The following is a 24,536-nucleotide window of genomic DNA, read 5'->3' as shown; positions in this document are numbered from 1 at the left end:
AGAGGAATAGGAGGAGGCACAGGGGGGCACAGAGAAACAGGAGGAGGCACAGGGGGGCACAGAGGAACAGGAGGAGAAACGGGGGCACAGGAGACAGAAGGAGGCACAGGATGACAGCAGGGGGGGGGGGAGGTGGAAAGGGGTGGCACAGAGGAGGTGTGGAGGGGGACAGTAGCAGGCACAAAGTGAGCACACGTGAACAGGAATAGGCACAGACAGGGAACAGATGTAGGACACTGGAGGAACAGGAACACAGAGAATGACACTGGTGAAACAAGGGGACTGTATTCCAATTCCAACACTTACATATAAATGTAACTTACAGTGGAACTAAATGCAAATCTTCCTCTCTGCTCTTAAAGATAAGCAACAACATAATAACCTTTAAGGAAACTTAAAGAGAACCCGAGGTGGGGTTCTCACAACAAAATCCCCATACAGAGGCTGGCTCTGCCTATAGAGCCCAGCCTCTGTTGCTAATCAGATCCCCCCTTAATCCCCCCTGTGCTCAGCCAGACCCCATAAATCTTAGCCGCGCTGCCGACACGCAGCATGTCAGCAGCAGCTGTGTTTAGCTTCCTAACGTTAGTCTCCGCTCTACCCCGCCTCCTGTATCGCTCCGGTCCCCGCCCACGTCCCTTCCCTCCACGCTGATTGGAGGGTAGGGACGCGGGCGGGGACCGGAGCTCTGCAGGAGGCGGGGGCAGCGCCGAGACGGACGTTAGGAAGGTAAACACAGCTGCACAGTGCGGCTGTGATTTCTGGGGTCTGGCTGAGCGCAGGGGGGATTTAGGGGGGATCTGATTAGCAACAGAGGCTGGGCTCGATAGGCGGAGGGATGGGGATGGGGGGATGGGGATTTTGTTGTGAGAACCCCACCTCGGGTTCTCTTTAAGAGAAAAAGTGAAATGAATCAAGCTTATTTCCTCACTTCCTGTCCCTGTGAAAACAAGTGCAGAGCAATTTCATCAGTATGGCATAAACAGCCTTTTTTCTACTGCTCAGTTTTTGACCTGGTAACATGTAAGGATCACATATGAACCTGGGCATTACTGTGTGAAGAAATGAGAATATTCAGCAACAGAGACACAGACCACAGTAACAACCATATACCATATTTTTGGGAATATAAGACTATATACTTTTTCTCCCCTAAAAATGAAGCTAAAAAGTCACTGCGCACCAATACGAACTGCCAATGCGCTGCAATGTCGGGGACACCCTGTATTGTCCCCAATGTCTTCCTTAACTCCCCCGTGTATAGATAAAATCAGAGATCTCTCCCTCACTGTTCCCCTCGTGCTGGCCATGTGCTAATGACACAATCAGTAGAAGCCGGCACAAGGTGCTCCCCTAGGGAGAGGAGAGGGAGAGGAGATGTCTCTAATTGCCGTGGAATCTGATGGATGCGATTAAAGATGCGCTGCAGGCAGCTGCTTTTATCTATACACAGGGGAGCAAAGGAGGACAGAGGGGGGTGGAGGAGGACACAGGGAGAGGAGGAGGACACATGGGGGGCAGAGGACACAAGGCTGACACATGAGGACACATGGAGGACCCATGTGGGACACAGGAGGACAGTTTAGGACACGGGAGGATACATGGGGGGCACAGGAGGGACACAGGAGGGCACATGGGAGAGACAAGAGGTACAAGGGGGGACACAATAATTTGGGGAGAACATCTACAAGACACCCCTGGACCATGGAATGCATCTTATCTTCCAGAGCGTCTTGTACTCCAAAAAATGCGGTATGTACTGACCAAGAAGCATCATTGTTTTCTTAAATCAAATAAAAAATGATGATGAAGATTTTTTTTTCTTTTAAACTGACAAATTTGTTTTTAGCATATGACAATAATAACATTTTCTAGAAAAAAATAATAATAAATAAATGAAAGAAAACTGGTGAATCAGCCATGTCAAAGAGAAACAGAAACCATTTACAGACATCAGCACTTTTATCTGATAAACAGGGGTCTGTTTATGTGTTCAGATAATGCAATGTGGCGGATATGATTAATACACTTTTAAGCATTTGATATATGATCGAGGAGCCATTAGGAAGGATGTGCAGACATTTTTTCTTGCAGCATATCACATACCAGGCTAAACTGCAGTCTCCGGATAAATTATACTGGGAATAGGTAACATGCATAAGCTGCAAATTCTGTATATTGCAAATAAAATCAGTGAAAGCATATAATTAGAGATGTCCCGAACGGTTCGCTGGCGAACGGTTCCAGGCGAACTTCAGTGGTTCGCGTTCGCCTACCAAACGCGAACTTTCTCGGAAGTTCGATTCGCCCCATAATGCTCTATGGAGCAAAACTTTGACCCTCTCCACCACAGTCAGCAGACACATTATTGCCAATCAGACTGCACTCACTGGTGGAGAGCCTTTCCCCCCCTTATACAAGGCAAGGTCCTTGAGCTATTTGACTCACTCATCTGCCTATACTAATTAGGTAAGGGACAGCTTCTACACACTCTGCTAGGGAGATTTTAATTAGGCTCTTGTGGGCTCCACCCTCCTACCCTATTCCCTCCTCCCTCTTACCGAAGGGAGGAGGGTCTCATCTGCCAGAGAATTATATCAAAAGCCAGTTTACATACCATAGCTGAGAATTGAACCCAATTCTCACTGTGTGGTGGGCAAGTACCTTAACCGCTGTACAACAACAGTACTAACTGAAGCTGGCCTAGCATTTACCATTTATGCTCAATCCAACAGAAAAATTAGACAAGATAGCAGTGTTAGGAAGACTTGCCTAAGGTCTCCTACTGAATAGGTGCTGGCTTACTGAACAGACAGAGACAAGATTTGAACTCTGGTCTCCTGTATCAGAGGCAGAGCCCTTAACCATTACACCATGCAGCCACTGCTTACAGATATGTAGTCAGACATGGCCTTGTATTTTGTGTTAGTTGTCAAGAGAAAAATTAGACAAGATAGCAGTGTTAGGAAGACTTGCCTAATGTCTCCTACTGAATAGGAGACAGCGGTTAAGGTACTTGCCCACCACACAGTGAGACCTGGGCTCAATTCTCAGCTATGGTATGTAAACTGGCTTTTGAAATAATATAATTCTCTGGCAGGGAGGAGGGAATAGGTAGAAGGGTACAAGGGAGGAGGGTGGAGGGAGTACTAAATTAGGGGTCTGTGTGAAACCTAGATGTTAGCCTGGGACATTTGATGTGTATTTCACTCAATCACGTCTGCCTCCAGGTATTAGAGCCTTTGAAACATGTTTTCTATCATCTTTCTAGGCGTTAGAATTTTTTCTATTTTTCAAAGTTCGCCTCCCCATTAAAGTCTATTGCGGTTCGCAAACTTTTTCACGAACCAAACCTTTCGCGGAGGTTCGCGACATCTCTACATTTGATACAATAAGACAGTGTTTTATGCACTTTGCTAGCCGCGGGCACAGCTTGATCGCCGCCACTCTGCGGCGATCGCATGCACGCAGCGGCAGAAGAGCCCCCCCCCCTCCGCCAGAGCCCTGCGCTGCCTGGACCAATGAGTTCCAGGCAGCGCTATGGGCTGGATCGGAGGCATCTGACATCAGGACGTCGGCTGACATCCAGGACGTCATTCCAATTGTCGCCATGGCGACAGGAGAAGCCAAACAGGGGAACGCGTTATATACGCGTTCCCTTGTTTGCTATTGTTGCCAGCGACAATCGCACATGCGCCCTCTAGTGGTGTTTCATGTAGCTACCACTCTGGTAGCTTTACATGAAACAAAAAAAAAATGGATTTCTGCCTATTTGGCAGAAAAAATAAACCGCCAGGAGGGTTAATTAATACCAGAATACACTGCATATGCAGAGATAAAGTTTAGGGATGCTCATTCAGATTCCGTGAAATTGAAATTTACGCATTTCTTATCGGAATTTGGAAATCAGAATTCTGCGGAAATTCGATTTACCGCAACCCGGTAATTTTAGCCCAATCACAGAACTCGGAAGCATTGGACCAATCAGAGAATGCAGAATTTTTCAGCACAATGTACATTTTGCAGCTCCTGTGCAACCTGAAGTTTGTGAGTGAACCTCTTTACTTATCTTGGTGCTATTGGCCCCTGGTGTTTTGTCTCCCTTGTGGTTTTGTTTTTTCTACAGTCCAGGAATTGCCCCGGCCCAACACTCTCCAGATTTATTTATTTATTTATTTATTTTGCCAAAACCAAGTTTATTGAAGATATTGTCCATTTACAGCATTGCTAGATGTTGACAGTAAAGTATTCACATCAATAGAGAACCATCAGAGGAAAACCTCTTGTTATATATGCGGCAACAAATCACTGATGAGCACAATCCATTTAAAGGAAAGGAAAATTTGATACTACAAGGATAATCATACTTTCCAGTATTTCCAAGCAAGAATGTAAACCTGTGCAGGTGCGGAGCGATCCATTTATCCCATATTAAATGAAATTTAGGTAGGAAGTTCCCATGCTCATAAATCAGCTTCTTATAGGACAAAGCCCTATTAGCCCTGGTCAACTACCCTTAGTAAGTAGGTGTCCCTGGGGACATCCATTTCAGAGCCACTTCCAGTCTTGCATGAAACAAGGTTTGAGAGAGTAGGCATTTAGGGGTTGATTCACTATAACAAATAGTGTGCCTTATCAGAGTTGATATGCATGATCAGAGTTATGCTGGGTACACACGTTGTGATTTCCCGCTCGATCCTGAGCTCGACCACGGTCGATCAATTATACAGCCATCGATTTACTCATGTTAAGTATGCAAAAGTCCTCATCCATAATCAGACCAAGGAGACATAGGGCTTGATTCACTTAAAGAGGAACTGTAACGACAAAACGGCCCCTGGGGGGTACTCACCTCGGGTGGGGGAAGCCTCAGGATCCTAATGAGGCTTCCCACGCCGTCCTGCGTCCCTAGGGGGTCTCGCTGTAGCCCTCCGTACAGCCGTGACGCAATATTTACCTTCCTGGCTCCTGCGCAGGCGCTCTGATGCCTCTCGGCGCCGAAGTAGGCGGAAATACCCGATCGCCGTCGGGTCTGCTCTACTGCGCAGGCGCAAGTTTCCGGCGCCTGCGCAGTAGAGCGGACCTGACGGAGATCGGGTATTTCCGTCTATTTCCGTGCCGAAAGTCGCCACAGCGCCCCCGCTGGAGCCAGCAAAGGTAAATATTGAACTGACAGTCGGCACAGTCGCCGGCTGTTCGGAGGGCTGCGGCGAGACCCCCGTGGGACAGAAGACGGCGTGGGAAGCCTCATTAGGATCCGGAGGCTTCCCCCACCCGAGGTGAGTACCCCCCAGGGGAGGTTTTTGTTGTTACAGAGTCTCTTTAAAGAGACACTGAAACGAAAAAAAAATTATGATATTATGATTTGTATGTGTAGTACAGCTAAGAAATAAAACATTAAGATCAGATACATCAGTCTAATTGTTTCCAGTACAGGAAGACTTAAGAAACTCCAGTTGTTATCTCTATGCAAAAAAGCCATTCATTTCTACAACTTTCAAAAGTCGTGGAGAGGGCTGTCTTCTGACCTTTATTATCTCAACTGTTTACTTTTTCTCTGCCAGAGGAGAGGTCATTAGTTCACAGACTGCACTGAAAGAATCATTTTGAATGCTGAGTGTTGTGTAATCTGCACATATTAGAGAATGATGCAATGTAAGAAAAAAAACACTATATACCTGAAAATAAAAATATGAGAATATTTTCTTTGCTGCTAATCTTCTAGTAATTATTCATAGTACACAGCCAATTCATTATATCTTTTTTTTTTTTTTTTTGCTTCAGTGTCTCTTTAAGCGTGCTAACACAGCACACCTAAAAGCTTTGCATGTGCAAACTAGGGTGCTAAGTAGTTTGCACGGCAAAGCTGTTACTGATTGCATGCTGTTTTATCGCGTGAACGGCACTGTGCCATATGCTCCGTTCGCGTGCAGATCAGCCGCTAAGCGTGCATAGTATGCTTATCACACTACTTAGCATGCGAAGCGGCTGATTTTGCACGCAAAGCGTTGTGCGCAATACTTTAGCGCAAAACTTTGCGCGCACAAACTTCTGTGTGCATATTAGTGCATGCAAAGCCAGTTTGCACGTGCTAAGTGGCTTTTCACTGGCGTGCTAACACTTAGCACGCTTTAGTGAATCAAGCCCATAGTCCTGGTTCTAGTGTGGCAGGGCACCCCATTCTGTCATGAAGGAACTTTACAACCTGCCTCCAGACATTAGAGACAGGTGGAAAACTCCAAAATATACGGTAAGAAGTGGAAGCGGGAGAGTTGCATTTTGGGCAGATAGGTGGGGTAGTTGGGTTAAAATGAGTCAGGCAGGTGTGAGATAAGACTGGTGGATGATGTAGAGTTGTGTGAACCTTTCCCGAACACAGGAAAAGGGGGAAGCCACTTGAACTGCCATCAGTATGTCAGCCCAGTCATCTTCTACTACATTAAAGGGAACCAGAGATGACCTACGTGCACCCTCACGCGCATACCCTCTGTCACGCTCCTGTGCCTTGGAGAATTCTGCACATGCACAATAGTACTGTGCATGTGCAGAACGCTTCCAGGCACAAAAGCACGGTGCGGGCACGCACGGTCGAGCCGCGCATGTACAGAGGCTGAAAACTGTTAGCGACTGCCAGGATTACCAAAGAGGATATCTAGTGAACGGTGGGGCCAGAGAGGACGGGGAGGGAGGCCATGGACCTCATGGGGCTGAAGGAAGCCCCAGGTAAGTATAAATAAGGCACAGTGTACCATCCCAGGTACACTTTAAAGAGAATCTGTATTGTTAAAATCGCACAAAAGTAAACATACCAGTGTGTTAGGGGACATCTCCTATTACCCTCTGTCACAATTTCACTGCTCCCCGCCGCATTAAAAGTAGTCAAAAACAGTTTTAAAAAGTTTGTTTATAAACAAACAAAATGGCCACCAAAACAGGAAGTAGGTTGATGTACAATATGTCCACACATAGAAAATACATCCATACACAAGCAGGCTGTATACAGCCTTACTTCTGAATCTCAAGAGATCACTTGTGTGTGTTTACCTTCTGTCCCCAGCTTCTCTCATGCACTGAACATTACAGGCTTCCTGCAGACAGCTCTACCTATGTCGTTAAAGGGGAACTGAAGAGAGAGGTATATGGAGGCGGTCATGTTTATTTCCTTTTAATCAATACCAGTTGCCTGGCAGCCCTGCGGGTCTATTTCTCTGCAGTAGTATCTGATTAAAACCAGAAACAAGCATGCAGCTTGTCTTGTCAGATCAGACTTATAAGTCTGAACCACTGAAACACCTGATCTGCTGCATGCTTGTTCAGGGGCTATGGCTAATAGTATTAGAGGCAGAGGATCAGCAGGGCTGCCAGGCAACTGGTATTGATTAAAAGGAAATAAACATGACAGCCTCCATATACCTCTCTCTTCAGTTCCCCTTTAATTCCTCAGTATGTGACAGACCAGCTCCTTTCACAGCCTCCAGAGGAGGATTTTTATCCAGCTCTCTTCTATCACTGATAAGATAGCAGAGAAGCTGCTGGCTTATGTAAATAAAACACACACTGGAGTGTGCATAGAGGAACAGTTCAACACTGAAGAACTTGGCAGCCTTCCAGACACAGGCCGACAAGTCTGACAGGGGAAAGATACATTGATTTATTACAGAGATGGTTATAGTAGAAAGAGCTACAGTAAGCCAGAACACATAAGAATAGGTTTAGGAACTTGTAGGATGGTAGAAAAAACGTTGTAATTTTTGTTACAGAGTCACTTTAAGTCCTAGGGCAATCCATCTATTTTTAAAAGGGGGCATTATATGTATCAGTGCTGTGCTGCAAAATCGTAGCCTAAAAATCACCCAGTATATATTTGGCTTGGCCTTTTTGGATGAGGTCAATTATTACAAAGGAGTGTGTAGGAATTACCCCAATGCCAAATCTCCAGATTTTGTTAATATTTCAATTAATCTGTCACCAATATTAACTTTATCACATTTCAAGTGCCATGAATTGCACATGACACAGCTAACAATCTGCTGTGTTGAGGATAACATTTAGATTGTCTACAGAACACACTCTGGCCGATCCCATGCTGTAATGATGAATTCCAGCTTCTGAATAATCCTCCGTATACCAGATATTCAGACAGCCCTCAATTTTCTTTCACCTTTTGGGCGATCAATTTGGATCAATCTCCATTGGGATAATAGAAAGTCATTTACGGGGTCACGTGGAGCTGGGATTTGATTTTCCTTGCCTCTATTTTCGAACGTTGGTCTAATGACTTGCTTAGAAACAGATTCCATGTAGGCTGCAGCGAGCGGGAACAATGAGTTTTATTCTAGCTGAGCATCCTGCTGGCTTCTACTGACGCTTATTGTAAATATGCAACTTCAGACACGTAACTCGGCATCTCTCTGCACTTTATTTGCTTTTAAACTTCTCTCTTTCTCTCCACCATATGCGGATCTGTGCAAGCAATGGTTCTGCCAAATTAGGGTGATTTTGTAGCCATCTGCACAGATCTAAACAGGTGGTAAAGCTGTATATTGTGTTCCCTTACTGATTTTACAGTGTAGTTTGTCTTTTCTAACAGGATTGCCCTGAGGTCTGGCAGGTCATTAAAGTTGGGTCAAAATTTGACATCAGACCTCAGACTGACTTCGGACCTCATACTGATTTTGGCCATTAGCCTGCAGGCCTGTCCCCCCACCACCACCACCTGCACTATGTGTCTGTCCTCCGAGGCAGGGAAAGGTGGTTATACAACTTGGTTTGGAGGTAAGAGGGTGTGCATTTGGATTTTTTGCTATTAAATAAAGAACATTTGAGGGATTTTGTCTTTCTTAAAAATTGACAGCACTGCCAGTCTCAAAGTATACAGTAAATAAAGGCACCAGGAAAAAAGGATGCAGGTGAAGCCAAAATTGTAAACTATTGTCTATATTAACAATATTTTAAATTCTTTTTTTCATCTTTTTCTGAGTTAGAATAATAAATAGCTGAAATTGCTAAATATCTTCTATATCACTGAAAATAGAAAAATATTTACAGTCTAAGAGATTCTTGTAAACAGTTAGGCACGTTATGAAGCCTGAGGAAGTGGGCATGCACCCACGAAATGCGTTGTCTGTGCTAATAAAAAACAACTTCATCCTATGACATTAGTGTCATTTTAGAGGTAAGCCACCTCTACTATTTTCCTATTTTAATTTGCTTTTAATGCAATTTTATCTTACTTTGGGCACCTCTTCACCCTTGTTGTGTCAACATTACCTCCCTCTCATTGGTTATTGGACTATAGCGGCTTTGCCACTCTTGGTACCAATTACCATTTTCAAGAGTGCAATCATTTTCCATCCAGTTACACCTGAGTAAACAACCAGCTAGGGGAGACATAAAACCATTAGGAAAGTATAGGGGGCTAAAAGATACTGAAAAGCCCTCCTACTAAAAAAGAAATGCTTGCTGTACAGACACCAGCAGTTCTGGATGTGACCCTGGCTTCTGGGGAATAAAGAGATAATTTGCATATTCAGCAGAGGTGCATTGTGGGTAACCACAGTTACACACTTAAATCTGAATTATCACAAGTACCTTCTGTTTTAAGAGGGCAAACCACATTAACCAGTTACACCTGGAATACCCAAGTGGAGACGGGTCACAGTTCTCCATCTGCTTCATGTGGTTGGTTGCCCCTTGCTGCAACCCACCTTTGTGAGTTAGTGACATAATGCGCTATTGGGCTTCCATTGTCTTTGTGTTTTTTCTAAGGTGTTCTGTTTTTCTTCTTCCTCCTTCATAACCATGGCATAGGCACATGCAGGGGGGGATTACAGCTGCCCAGAATCCCCCCTCAGACTAGGGCCTGTGCAGTGTCTGGGGACAGGCACAAGTTGAGACACCAGAATATCTGCAGGCATCCTGCAGCTCACAGCACTGCCCCCTTTCTTTCCCTGCTACAGTTGACTTTGGATGGAGCTGCAGCATGTGTACAGAGCATGAAGCAGCTCTGGGTAACTTAACAGAGTCAGGTAGGAGCACAGCCCTGTGCCCTGCTGTGTGAATGCTTCGCCTTCCCCCTCATTAGCAATGTCGTCTGTCCTCATTATTATCTGTATCCAAACTGCCCCTAATTGATCCCAATGTCGATTGGGAGCAGATCGGACATTTAGGAAATAATTGTCAGATTCTGTCAGTCGGACAGGAAATTGCATTATGTGTACCCAGCATGTCCTACCCAATTATAATACTGTATTATGCGTGGCTGAAGGAGACCTTTCAGGAATACCCCCTTGAAAATCCTGAGTTTGCCCCTGCATGAGAGGGAGGCATAGCATTTACAAACACTTAGTAGAGTGTGGGAACTGGGACGATTTAAAGCCAATGGGTACCGGTAAAAAAAAGAAAAAGTCAGATACTCACCTAAGGAGAGGGAAGGCTCGGTCCTAATGAGCCTTCCCTCTCCTCTCCCAGTGCCCTCGGTGCTGCGCTGGCTCCCCCGTTCGCGTCCGCCGCCGCAGGGACTTCGGAGGTCTTCGGGAGCACTTGGGCTTCCAAAGACGGGCCGCTCCATACTACGTACGCGCGAGGGCGTCATAGAGGGCGCTCGCGCATGCGTAGTATGGAGCGGACGCGTCATCCGGACCCCGAGTGCTCCCGAAGACCTCCAAAAACTCCCGAAGGCATGCGGAAGTGGCAGTATTTGACTGAACTGGTCGAATACTGCCACTGGGGATCCTGCGCGGGACTGGGCACCGGGAGAGAAGAGGGAAGGCTCATTAGGACCGAGCCTTCCCTCTCCTTAGGTGAGTATCTGACTTTTTCTTTTTTTTACTGGTAAACATTCACTTTAAATGCCTTATTACAATCTGAGCATGCTAACTGCTCAGTTGCAATGCTGGCCTCAAAGACTTAGAGTGGACCTAAACTCAGACCTCCTCTCTGCTCTAAAAGATACACAACAGCATAGTAACCTTTACACCAAAAACAATTATTTGTTACAGCTGATATAAATCCTAAAATAAACCTGCACTGTCTCTGCTTCCTGATTCGTGGAAGCAGACATATTGTTTACCTCCTGTGCTTTCAAATTAGCTTATCTAGTATCTCTGCCATGGGGCACAGGGGAGAGATTAGATTACAACTTGTTATTAGACACAAATTAAGTGAATTAGATAGGCTAAACTCTCTAAATACATACATGGTGCATTTCTCTATGTTTTCCTTCTGTCATGTGCAAGAGTTCAGGTCCACTTTAATCTCTAAACAGCAAAGAATAGATGTGGATTGGGTTAGGTGATCTGCACTGTGCTAGTTAAGCACCTCCCACTCCTCAGGCAGCAAGGAGTGGCAGGGTGCTGTCAGAGAGGTCATTTTAATATATTTATTGCAAAAAGTTCATCCATGCAGCACACAAAATTTTGTACATTGCTATTTGATGCAAATGTACCGTCATATGCATTGCAAAATCGGAGGCTGAACTTAATGCTTTTGATTTCAGAAGACCAATTGCACCAATTTGTGTTCCTAAACGTGGTGGTCTGAAAAACCTACTGTATTTTTTGGACTATAAGACTAATTTTTTTCTCCCCTAAAAATGGGGGAGAAAGTCACTGCATCTTATAGTCCAAATGCAGGGAGTTCCTGACTTGTGAACGCCTGCCAAAATGAACCTGCAAACTGCTGCAATGTCGGGGACTCCCTGTACTGTACCTATGCAGAGGAGGATACAGGGGGACAGATGAAGGACACAGGGGGATACAAAGGGGCATAGAGGAGGACACAAGGAGGATAGAGGCTGACACATGGGGAACACAGGAGGACACGAGGGGACAGAGGAGGACACAGGTAGACACAAGAGGTACAAAGGGGCATGAGGTACAAAGGGGGCATAATCCACAAGATGCCCCTTTACCATGGATGCACCAGGTTTAATATATAATTTTCCCCCTGGTTTTTGTCCTCTAAACTTAGGTGCGTCTTATGGTCAGGAGCGTCTTATAGTCCGAAAAATATCTTCCAGGGAAAGAAAAAAAAAAGAGAGAAATCAGGAGTACCATATAGTGTAGTGTTTCCGGTCATGGGGAAATTAAATTTAAAGAATAGGTTACTTACTAAACTAGGTTGCAACGGTGTCAACCACTGTAGAGCATACAGTATGTGTCACAGTCACCTTGTACAGACCTGGAATGATCGCCATGGGGATAGTTTTGGATGCTCAATTAAAAATACACTTGAAAGTAATTAAAACAATAAAAACCTGACACAGTTTTCCTCACAAGGTAGAATGCAGACTAGAAAACTGTGAGGGACTGGGTCAGTATACAATTTCTTGGAGTAAGTCAAACACAAAGATACTGGGCACTTTTAGTTGTTTTTAACTTACTCCAAGACATTGTGTACTGGCCTGAAGAAGCGGCTTTAGCCTGCAAAACGTGTTGTCAATTTTGTGTCTTAATAAGCCACTTGCTTGGTAAAATTACTCATTCTTGGGGTAAGTTCATCTTACCTTTTAAAGCAGTATCAAGATGAAAAACTAACTATAACAAGTAACTTTTCTATATATCTTATCTAAAGTTTAGATACACAGCAAATCTAGCTGCAAACATCTTCAACAGTTTATGATTATTTACTCCTGTGATATAATGAGAGCTGCCAATGTTCTGTTTGTCACATTACACACAGGCAAGATGGTCTGTATCTCCAGCCCTCAGCCTTTGAAAACTTCACTCCCCTCTCCTCCTCCCTCCTCCCCTCTGCCTCTGAAATTTCTGGCTAGTAACCTCCTCCTCCTCCTGCCCAGACTGAGCTCCTATAAGCCCTTGCTTTAGAGAAAGAGTGCCAAGGCACTCTGGAGAAGCTGTGGGCGAGGCTTGTTTACTTTATAGGGAATTAGAATAATAAAACAAAATTAAAAAAAAAGTATTTGGCTTGAAGAATGCCTTATAAACTATATGAAAGGAACACAATTATGCAATGAGTAAAAGTTTATCTCGGATGCACTTTAAAATATTTTTAATCATTTTATTTTTTGAAGGGTTGCCTCCCTCCCAGTTTGTTGATCTGATCTGTGTTGACGTCAAAATGGAACTATGTCTTTACAATTTACTCTATGCTGGTCTGCTCTCTTTAGTTGTCTTTGGTTCCACTGTAAGAACGCACAGGACATTCAACATTCTATTCAGTTGGGAAAGTGCTTCAATAGCCGGTGTATAAATTATGAAATAACCGTACAATCACACCGCAGCAAAAGCGTGATTATCCAATTTTATAGTCAGTCCCTTAAAATCACCCTGGCTTCGCAAGGTGATTGACGAGGCAAGGTTATGTTTTTTAAAGTCTGAAGCTCGAACATTATTTTGTCAGCGACCAATTTATACACTCCAAAACAAACATATTCGTAGCAACTTTACATACAGAAATGTGTTTTGTTGCTGGAGGTATTATTTTGATATGAAAGGTCAGCTCTTATAAGAACAGTCAAAGGTCTGAGTATTTGCAATCATGTTTCTAATGTGTTACTGTAAGAGGCGAATGAGCAGTTGCTGGAAAACGTAATAAGCGGGCGCAGGCTGCCTCTGTTATCAACAGAAATGGAAATTCCTGAATAGGCCATTCGTTTTTATTTTTTTATTTTATTTTTTAACTTAAAGAGGTATTTTCTTTTCTTTGGGAAAGGCGTTACAGAGAGGGAAATTACAAAAATATTACTTAATAAATAAAACCAGTGATAAACACACTAGTAATGAATAGTAACTGTTACATTTCGCTGACACATAATTTAGCGTAATTTCTATAATTACGATACTGATCATAATAGAAAAATTGTCACTGCACAAATGACACATAAATTATGCAACATTTTGCATAATTATGAGTAAAGGCATCATTTTCGTAATAACAATTATGATCCCAATAGCTAATTTGCTCCTCTCACGGTCTCTTTCCAGCGATGTCCACCCCAGTAGCTGTCACTGCTCTGTGCCACCGCGGTAGGCTTCAGAAGTCTTCGTGGGCCTGAGTGCTCCTAAAGCCGGGTGGCTCCATAATGCACCTGCGCGAATGTGCACTCTCACACGCTCATGCATGCGCAGTACGGCAAATCTGCTTTGCATCTCCAGCCCTCCGCCTGTAAAAACTTCACTCCCCTCTCCTCCTCCCTCCTCCCATCTGCCTCTGAAATCTCTGGCTAGTATCCCTCTCCTCCTCCTGCCCAGACTGAGCTCCCATAAGCCCTTGCTACATGGGTCTCAGAGTGCCAAGGCACTGGAGAAGCTGTGGACGAGGCTTGTTTCGTTTATAGGGAGTTAGAGTATTAAAAAAACAACAAAAAAAGTATTTGGCTTAAGGAATACCCTATAAACTATATGAAAGGGACACAATTATGCAATAGTTAAAGTTTATCTCGGATCCACTAACTTTAAGTATATGTTTTTTTTTTTTTTTTTCCAATTTACATTGACTTTAAAGGGAACCTAAACTGAAAGGGATATGGATGTTTCCTTTTAAACATTACCAGTTGCTTGGCAGTCCTGCTGATTTCTATGGCTGCAGTAGTGACTGAATCACACACCTGAAACAAGCATGCAGCTAATCCAGTCTGACTTCAGTCAGAGCACCTGATCTACATGCTTGTTGAGGGGCTGTGGCTGAAAGTATTAGAGACATGGGAACAGCAGGAGAGTCAGGCAACTGGTATTATTTTAAAAGGAAGAATCCATATCCATCTCAGTTTAGGTTCCCTTTAAAGACGGAATTAGGAGTGAATGCAAAATGACATTAAAATGTTACAAATTATTACAAAATTAATTATGGCTTTACCCAAAAAATAATGAATTACGAGTTTGCATTGGAATTGCATACTACTAAGCAAAATCCCACATGTGCAACATCTCAGCTTATCATTAAAACACGTATGTGAGCGCACAGTCACACACACCAAGGCTGATGCTTATCTGTTTGCTAGTCAGACTCAATACTGTCAATCTAAACACAATGACTAAAGCACTCAAGGGACTTGTAGCTGCTGTGCATCTCTGAGATGTCTTGCTACTGTTAATCAGCATAGCTACTAATATTTATGGGAAATTAGAAAGTATTGTCACCATACAGACAGGTATTGTAGATGGCTACAAAGTGTCTTCTACAGAAAACAAAACAGTGGCGCAGCTAAAGCACTATGGACCCCGGTACAAGTATTTCCTTTGACTTTCTTAGCTCTTTCCTTTTCTACTTTTCTATGTTGGACATAGTCTGACATAAGCCTTTCCCTGTATCCGACATAGTTTGACATGGTAAAATAAGGCTGCCACTTGGTGGCGCTGTTGCCAATAAAATCTGGCACAGCGCAATCTACTTCTGGTTAGAGTGTTGGACTATGTCTGGCACTGGTCATTGCTGGCCCCATCTGCCTTGGTTTCTCTCACTGTCTCCTGCGCCCAACTGCCAAACTTTGCACATAAGTAGGGGAACCACTGCCCTATGTAGAGCCTTATAGCTTGACACAGGCCTAGGAAAAGCCAAATATACAATGGACCTAGTAGCTGTGTAATTATAAGACAGTGGGCCTTTCCAGCAAACTGAACTCATAAGTCCTCTCTGCTCTAAAAGATACACAACAGCATAATAACCAAATAAATGTCTTTGTTACAGCTGCTACAAATCTTAAAATTAATCTGCCCAGTTTCTACTTCCTAAGTCATGGAAGCAGACATATTGTTAGCATCCAGTGCTTTCAAATGAGCTTATCGGCCATCTCTGCCATAGGCAGAGGGAGATATCAGATTACATGCGCTTCACCCCTTCTCTGGAATCCCCTCCCACAACACATCCATCACTCGCCAACCTTTTTACTTTTAAACGCTCTCTAAAAACTAATTTGTTCCGACAAGCATATGCGCTACCTTAAGCCACTTCCCTTTGTCCTAAGACCAAATTGCACTCCTACTAGGTATCCTAAAACACACTGCCGTTATATATTTTATCGTATACTACCCCTCCTCTTGTTTACCCCATCGCCTTTAGATTGTAAGCTCGCAAGGGCAGGGCTCTCTCCCCCTTTTGTGTCTTGGAAATCATTATACATTTTATTCATCATGTTACTTTTATCACTGTCATTACCACTTCTGTATTTTGTATTCTGTATGCTGTATCAATTTTTGTATTTTGTCACTAATTATGTATCTTGTATATTAGTGTACACCATTGTCTGTATTATGTACCCCATGTTTGTTTCTTACTTTGTACAGCGCCACGGAATACAGTATGTTGGCGCTTTATAAATCAATAATAATAATAATTACAATTTGTAATTATACACAAATGACGGGGAATTATTTATTTTATTTATTTAGTGTATTTATAAAGCGCCAACATATTATGCAGCGCTGATTAGACAGGCTAAACTCTTTAAATGCATTCAGGGTGCATTTCTCTCTGTTTTTCTTCTGTCCTGTGCAAGAGTTCAGGTCCACTTTAATAAAAAAGAAGACATATCCCCCACATAACATCCTCCCACAGAATTCAGCAGTGTTTGCACCAAGCATCAAGATTAGTAGTGTTCCCCCAAAAAACATAATTAGGCAGATTGTCAGCACCAGTCAACAATCTTATCTCTGGCTCACTACTCTCTGTAGAAAAGGTGCAGAGCAGGTAGTGCTGCTTGGATACCCCTTTTCAAATCCGGATTGGATTTGGATCCGGATACCCAGATATCCGATCCGGGTCAGATATCCAAGTTCAAACTTTTCTGATCCGAATCGGATATCCGACCTCAGTATCCAGGGTATCCGAGGGGATTCGGATATCTGGATAGAAAAACCAGAGGTGGCCTTTAAATTGCTTTAAAAACGTTTTTTTTTAGGGTAAATGAGGCATGTAGCATCATTTTTTTTAAAGGGAAACACAAATTGATGATGTGGGGACTTAAAATCCCCCCTCCCCCCCCCCCAAAAAAAATGGCTGTCAATAAACATCAGGACTAGGTTCCAGACAGCGGTCGTGCAGCCCACATTGTGTCCAAAGTCCAACCGCACAGCTGGGACATGACAGTTTTCAGCCCAGACACCTCCAAAAAATTAGGCAGCAATTGTGTTTTGGGTTAAATATAGGTGGTATCAGCACAGCGGCAGTGGCCTGTGGCACCCTGGCGGTGGGAGCAGCAAAGGCAGCAGGAGCAGGGCAATGCAGCAGCAGCAGCAGGTGTAACGTCTGCCAGGAGCATACCGGACGTGGCACTTTTCACCTGGCACGTGGCTCTTGGCATGTGGCCCTTTCCACGTGGCACTTTGCACTTGGCACTTGGTACTTTGCACGTGGCACTTGGCAGTGGCACTTGGCACATGGCACTTGGCATGTGGCACTTTGCACTTGGCACTTGGCACGTGGCATGTGCCACGTGACACATGCCAAGTGCCACATGCCATGTGCCGAGTGCCATGTGCAAAGTGCAAAGAGCCAAGAGCCAAGTGCAAAGTGTCAAGTGCCAACTAGTGCCACGTGCCAAGTGCCACGTGCCAAGTGACAGTCAGACAGCAGAGAAGACACTAGTGCACACTAACTGTCACACTGGCACTGCTCAGCAACACATCAGTTATGTAGTAAGCTAACACAGTAGTACTACTACTCTAACAACTACCTAGCATTGACTGACAGTACTAACTACACAATAACACAGTAATACTATTATTCCCTAACCTAACCTATACTGTAGCTAAGGCTAGCTGGCCAGCAGGCAGCAGCTGGCCTGGTCTGTGCACAGCACACACACAGACACATAGCAGTGGCAGCAGCCCTGCAGCACACACTCTGACTGGTCACGCAATTAAATCAAGCTAATTAACAATACAACAATAGTGTAGTGATAGTGAAGGGGTTAATCACTGAACAGCTTTAGGTTTATCACTGTATACAGCACTTGCTAGGCCAGCAGCACTGGATCATGTCTCTCAGTGAGCATTCACAAGCAAGGATGAGATTTCTCATCCTGGCAGCCCGCCTTATTATACGGGGGGCCTGGCCAGGGTTCCTTTCTGTGATTGGGTGCTAGGGTTTAGGTTGGGAGCCCTCTGATTGGCTCAATGAGGTCAGGTGGGGCTGGCCAGGGTTCCCTTCTGTGATTGGTTGCTAGGGCTTCTGCTGGGAGCCCTATGATTGGCTCAATGATGTCATCTCCTTAGTTACAGTATCTCAATAGTCGAATTTATGCGGATATCCACAGATATCCGTGGATATCTAGATTGCCTGACAACTATCCACAGATAGCTATCCGGATTTGGGCCCAGGTATCCGGAATCCGAATCCGGGCGGATAGCTGAAAAAGTTCGGATTATCTGGGTAACCCGGATACACGAAATCTTGCTGAGCACCACTGAGAGCAGGCATTAAACTCAAAAAGACCACCAAAAGCATCACAAAAATGTATGGACCCCACACAAAGTACTCTTCATGGCTACTTTTGAACCTGCCAATACAATTATGGGAGTCCCACCTTTAATGTAGTGCTGGACTGGAGTGCTACTTACACAGCCCTTCTTAATAACTTTACTATACTGAACAATACAAACAGGGATGGAAAGTACAAATGCAAGTGTAGTCAAAATGCCATAATTTAATACGATTGGGTTGAGTGTGTGACTTTAGCAGACTCTTCCTCACCATTTTTTACTTTAGGAACTCTTTGAAATAGATTGTCTTACCATCTTTACAACAGTACCAGAAAAACAGGTAGGGGTTTGCATTACTCTGCAATGGATGGAGTTACTGTCATGAGAATTGTTTTTGTAATCCAAGGAACTGGCGTTTTAACTGAACATCAAGATAATTACTTTTCTGAGAAATTGGTGTACTCTATAGAAGGAAGACTGAGCTTTCATTCATCCCTTGTGTCTACATCTCATTCACTCAAGTAGCCATGAATAAAATTGATTTTTGCTGCTTTAAAATGAATCCACCAATGGGGAACAAGTCAACGGGGAGCAAATTCTCTCCCAGAAGAGTGCTAAAGATACATGAGGCTTTTAAGATCCTTTTTGGAGTAGATTGGAGACTCTCCTACACTTGCCTGGGACCTGAAAGCAACAACCATATTTTTGATTTGTGGATCTAGGTCACTTTAAGTATAGTTGGTATTGCAAGATGGCTATGGATGTGCTCACCTGATAATTTGGACAAGTATCCCCATGAGTCATCACACACTAGCTATTTCCAGATAGGTAGGACTCTAATACAGGAGTCCCCTAGTCCTGACTCCCTGCTGGAACATTGAGAAGAAACTTTCCAGAACTCACAACGTTGCTGTTTAGAGCAGTGGAACCCCAGTTGTTTACATAATTTATAAAACTCCTGTATTGGCCTCAATAATTTCTGATGAGTAGACCCTCCCCATTACAAGAAAATTCAGAAACGATAAGAGGGGTAACCACTGAGAACCCTCTGATAGGCTGATAGAGTGGGTGCTTGATGGCAGGAATAGGGATGTACCCAGTTGACTGCAGCTCTTTACCTGGGTACAATGAGGGCAAGAGGTGCCCAGGATACAATAAAACTAGGTTAATACCAAGTAAAATCAAAAGATAGCGGTGGCTTACCTCTCAATACGACATGGTCAATGGATGAAACACATTTTTAAAACAAATGACAAGGGACAGAGTTGCGCCTGTGAGTAACTCAGCTGCTGGACCTAGAATGGGGTTACCCCAGGACCCCTAATGTACAGATGAAATGAAAATAAAAACTAAGTCAGCACTAGGTAAATAGTATAGTGACTATTTTAATATATTTCTGTGAGAAAACGCGGAAGAGCCGCCGCCATGAGCCAGCGGCAGGTGGCTCTTTCCGCGCATAATGGCGCCACACACGGAGAAGCAGCCGCCTCCTCTCAGTATGAGGCGGCTGTCTCCGTGCAGGACTCAACGGAGCGCGGAGAAACCGCCGCGTCAGACGCGGCAGTTAGCGTGCATGCCCCCACTGCGAAGGTGCCGCAGAGCGGGGCTGGTGTGGCTGGGACACGTAGTCCCTCTAGATTTAGAGTGATGCGCGTGCGCGCACTCAGGCAGAATTTATATAACAGCCAGAAGTAGTCAGCTGACCAGGCTGGTCAGCTGACTCGGGCTCCACCACTCATTGGTCCAGCACCGTGGGAGGTGCTGGAGAGGTACAGGTGCATATATACTGCTAGCTGGTTATTCCCCTGGTGTCTGGCGTTGCAATCACATATGTGGGAGCACCCAGATCCGTAGTCAGATCCGCAAGTGCTAGTTTGATTGTGATTATCTGTTATGACTTCTTGCTTGCCTGACTATCCTCCTGAACGCTGATCTTGCACCTCGATATTTCTGATACTCTGTTGCCGAAACCCCGGCTCGTTCCTAGACTCCGCCTCAGCCTCCTGATTCTGTACCTCGATATATCTGATACCCCGTTGCCGAACCCTGCCTGTACTTAGACTCCGCCTTTGTCTTCTGATCTTGTACTGTATCTGTCCGTGTGTGTACGACCTGGCTTGTCCGACCTCGAGACCTCGAGAACCGACCTTACCATTAGAGGCGGTTCCTCGCTCTGTTAGCGACCCTTCATCCTGAGGGTTACTTTCAGACAATCCTTCGTCCTGTCAGTCTGACTCCTCCCGTCTTGGAGAGCTCAGGTCTGCGGAAGGAATCTGTGCAGTACTCCTTGCTGCACTGAGGCCTAGTCCTTGAAGTGTTACTGTTACACCAAACACTACACTCTACTCAGGTGAACAGAGGTTAGCTAGTATATCGGATTATCGGTGATACTGCAGATCACTTATAATCTGGTATATATCTGTATTCCCAGTGATACTGCTGATCACCGGTAATCAGATCCTCTCTGTGCTTCACCGATCGTTACAATTTCTGAGTAACAATAGACAGGTAAAACAACCTTAGATATAGGTATAAACGTTTCCTCCAGCCTCCAAATAGATACAGCAAAAGTCCATGCACACATGCACACACCAATCACCTCCACTGGCCTACTGCAGTAGGAAAAAGTAAAAATTATAGTAAAAAGTATTACACATAAAAAATTGTATATTAAAAAATGTGTTAAGATGAAATCATGTTTAGCGCTCCATTAGATTACTGGCAAAAAAATTCCAAATCGTTTTGCCAGTAATCTTATGGAGTGCTTAACATGATCTCATCTTAATACATTTTTGAATATACAATTTTTTATGTGTAATACTTTTTTACCAAATAGTAAAATTACACCTACTGACTTTAGGGATTAAAAAAATAATAATAATATGTATGTCAAGAGGGCATATTATTATAAATGTATGGGCTAAAAAATTAGCGATGGATGTAAAACTGAAAAATGTACCTTTATTTCCAAATAAAATATTGTCACCATACATTATACTAGGGATATAATTGTAATGTTGCAATAACCGGGACAAATGGGCAAATAAAATGTGTGGATTTTAATTACAGTAGCATGTGGTATTTTAAAACTATAATGGCCGAAAACTGTGAAATAATGATTTTTTCAATTTTTCTCTTAATTATTCCCATTGAAATGCATTTAGAATAAAATACTTCTTAACATAATGTACCACCGAAAGAAAGCCTGATGATGGAAAAAACAAGGTATAGATCATTTATTTGTGATAAGTAGTGATAAAGTCATTGGGGAATGAAAGGGAGGAGCGCTGAAATGGGAAAATTCCTCTCGTACATAAGGTGAAAAATATCCGTGGGCTGAAATGGTTAAATCACTTCACAGATTAGGCCACTACTAAAAAAAAACACAAGTTGAATTTGCTTCCATTTTGTAGTAATACTTTGTTGCATGGTCATATGCTTGTATATTGTGCAGTGTTTCCCACAATGCACCCTGTAATTTCCGTAAGATAAATTGGTTAAGGGGGACACCCATTAAAAGCAATTCTTGTTCAGCTGATGTGATCTGTCTTGTCCTGTAGCTCAGGCTTGCTGAAAGCAACAGCCCGAAAAACAATTTTATTTTAAATAAGTGCCGAGGGTAGATTCCAGTCTGGCTGTTTTGCTTGCAGACCTGAATCCTGGTAGACGTTGACCTTTTCATAAAAGGGTTTGGAGCTCATCCGCCGTTCAGCTGGCTGAGGCTCTGTCCATTTGAAAAGATAGACTCTGAGCTTAAATTGTTTTGATTGTAAATGAGAATGGAGCGGGGGCATTGGTGGGAATACGGCAGCAACACAGAGTAAAGAAAAAGCTGCTTAACTGAGTTCTTGAACCGGTCACTGCGATGCTTTATTTCTCATTTACAGTTAACCAATTTATCCTTTTCTGTTCCAAGTCCTTAAAGAAATACTGCAAGTTTAAATAGAGATTTATACACTGTGAATTGCATGTTCATTCATTGAGAGCCATACTAATTTACTGTTTTATTTTTTTTTTGCATTCTAGCACTCTCCGATTATCTTCTAAAGTGAAATCAGGCTGCTGAGACTGACACTTGCAGTGTGATGTAAAGCAAACTGTGAAGAGAAAAAAACAATACATACTTAAGTTGGCCACTAATGATACAATTTCTAGTGAAAAATCGTTTGAGCAATCAGAAATTCTGATTGGAAGTGAAATCGTTCACTACACCATCAACGAACCAATCTTTGCTTTCTATCTATCACAACCAACAAGAAAATCCAAATTTTGGTTCGACAAAAATCCAATCAGACGGCTGATTTTATAAACATATGTAACTGATTGTGCCCATCAACGGAGATTATTTACAACCAATCCAATCAGAATTTCTGATCGCTCGAACGATTTTTCTTTAGAAAATGGTCTGTTAGTGGCTACCTTTAGTTTAAAGGGAACCTTTTAGAGCAGGTGTTTCCATTAAGGTGGCCACAAATGATCCAATCTTTTTCATCCAATTTTACCAAATCTATGTAGTATAAGAGTAATTGTGTGAATATATTGAATGGATAAAGTAGACAGTTCCATTATATTACAAAGAAATGGTAAGATTGGATGAAAAAGATTGGATCTAGAGGAACTCCAGTGAAAATAATGTACTAAAAAAGTGTTTCAGTTTTACAATAATTATGTATAAATTATACAGTCAGTGTTTGCCCATTGTAAAATCTTTCATCTCCCTGATTTACATTCTGACATTTATCACATGGTGACATTTTTACTGCTGGCAGGTGATGTCAGTGAAAAGAGATGCTGCTTGCTTTTTTTGGCAGTTGGAAACAGCTGTTATTTCCCACAATGCAACAAGGCTCCCACAGTGTGATGTCAGAACCATGGTCCTGACATCACACTGTGGGAGGGATTCACCACAATATCAGCCATACAGAGCCCCCTGATTATCCATTTGTGAAAAGGTAAAGATTTCTCATGGGAAAGGAGGTATCAGCTACTGATTGGAATGAAGTTCAATTCTTGGTTACGGTTTCTCTTTAAGTGACATGTGACATTATGAGATCAACATGTACATGTACAGTGGCAAGCAAACAAATATGTTGAGTTCCTTTTATTCTTTTTCTGCCTGAAAGTGTTAAGGTGGCCATGCATCATGTGACCATCTGATTTGATTATTACAAAATTGGATGAAAATTGGGGCCGCCAAATGCATGTCCAATCAATTATGCAACCAATTTTAGGCAGAAATTTGTCGCATTAATCGGTTGGACATGCCGCAAGCTGTAGGGCCGACTTACTTGATTGGGTGCGTGGTAACGAGCGATATCGGGATGAACAATGGAAACCCCCAACGCTAATTTAGATTATTTTTACATTGTGCTCCGCTGAGCTCACTCTGCAAGGGGGAGGGAGGAGGAGCGAGCTCCCGGGCTCTGTGGGTGAGGGGGGGGGCTCTGTGGGTGGGGGGGGCGGGCTCTGTGGGGGGGGGGGGGAGGGCCGGGCTCTGTGGGGGGGGGGGAGTGTGGTGCTGCAGAGGGCCCCATGCTCATCTGTCTGCTGGGGGTCCAGAGGAGTGTTGGCACACCCATTCTGGACATGTCCATAATAAACATTTTTGTTTAAAGCGGTTTAAAACCCGGACATGATATTCAATAAAAACATGTTTACCTACTTTTTATATGCCATACAGTTATCATATTTGCATTTGTGCATAAGTATTATTATTCATTTAGAAGTTATAGGTTCCCAAAAGTACAGTTTTTTGCTTTGTGAGCTGACTTTGCATTTATTAATAACTGGTTTTATTCATTCATTCATTCAGGCAGACATGCTTTGACTCTCTGTCTGTGTTGAGCAGCTTCTCCACAGTCAGAGAATGTGTCACATTCCTCACTTGATACATTTAAGTAAACACAAGATAACATTATCTAAAGTTTGGATGCGTCTGCACTTCACTGCACTGAACTTTCAAGCTTTGTGTGTAGCCCTTCCAATGCTGGTGTAGTAAAAAAAAAATGCTGGTTGCATATAATATGCTGTAAATAATGTTTTAGAGCAAAGATGAAATGCAGGGTTATATTCCACTTTAAGGAAATGTGAGGCTCTCCCCTTCTTCTTAGCCTATAGTGCCTGTTGTTTTTTCCAGGTTAGTTAAGAATGTTGTTA

Source organism: Hyperolius riggenbachi, chromosome 3 (assembly GCF_040937935.1).
Source record: "Hyperolius riggenbachi isolate aHypRig1 chromosome 3, aHypRig1.pri, whole genome shotgun sequence".
Classification (NCBI taxonomy): Eukaryota; Metazoa; Chordata; class Amphibia; order Anura; family Hyperoliidae; genus Hyperolius; species Hyperolius riggenbachi.
The sequence above is the reverse complement of the archived record's forward strand: the minus strand, read 5'-3'. Positions refer to the sequence as shown.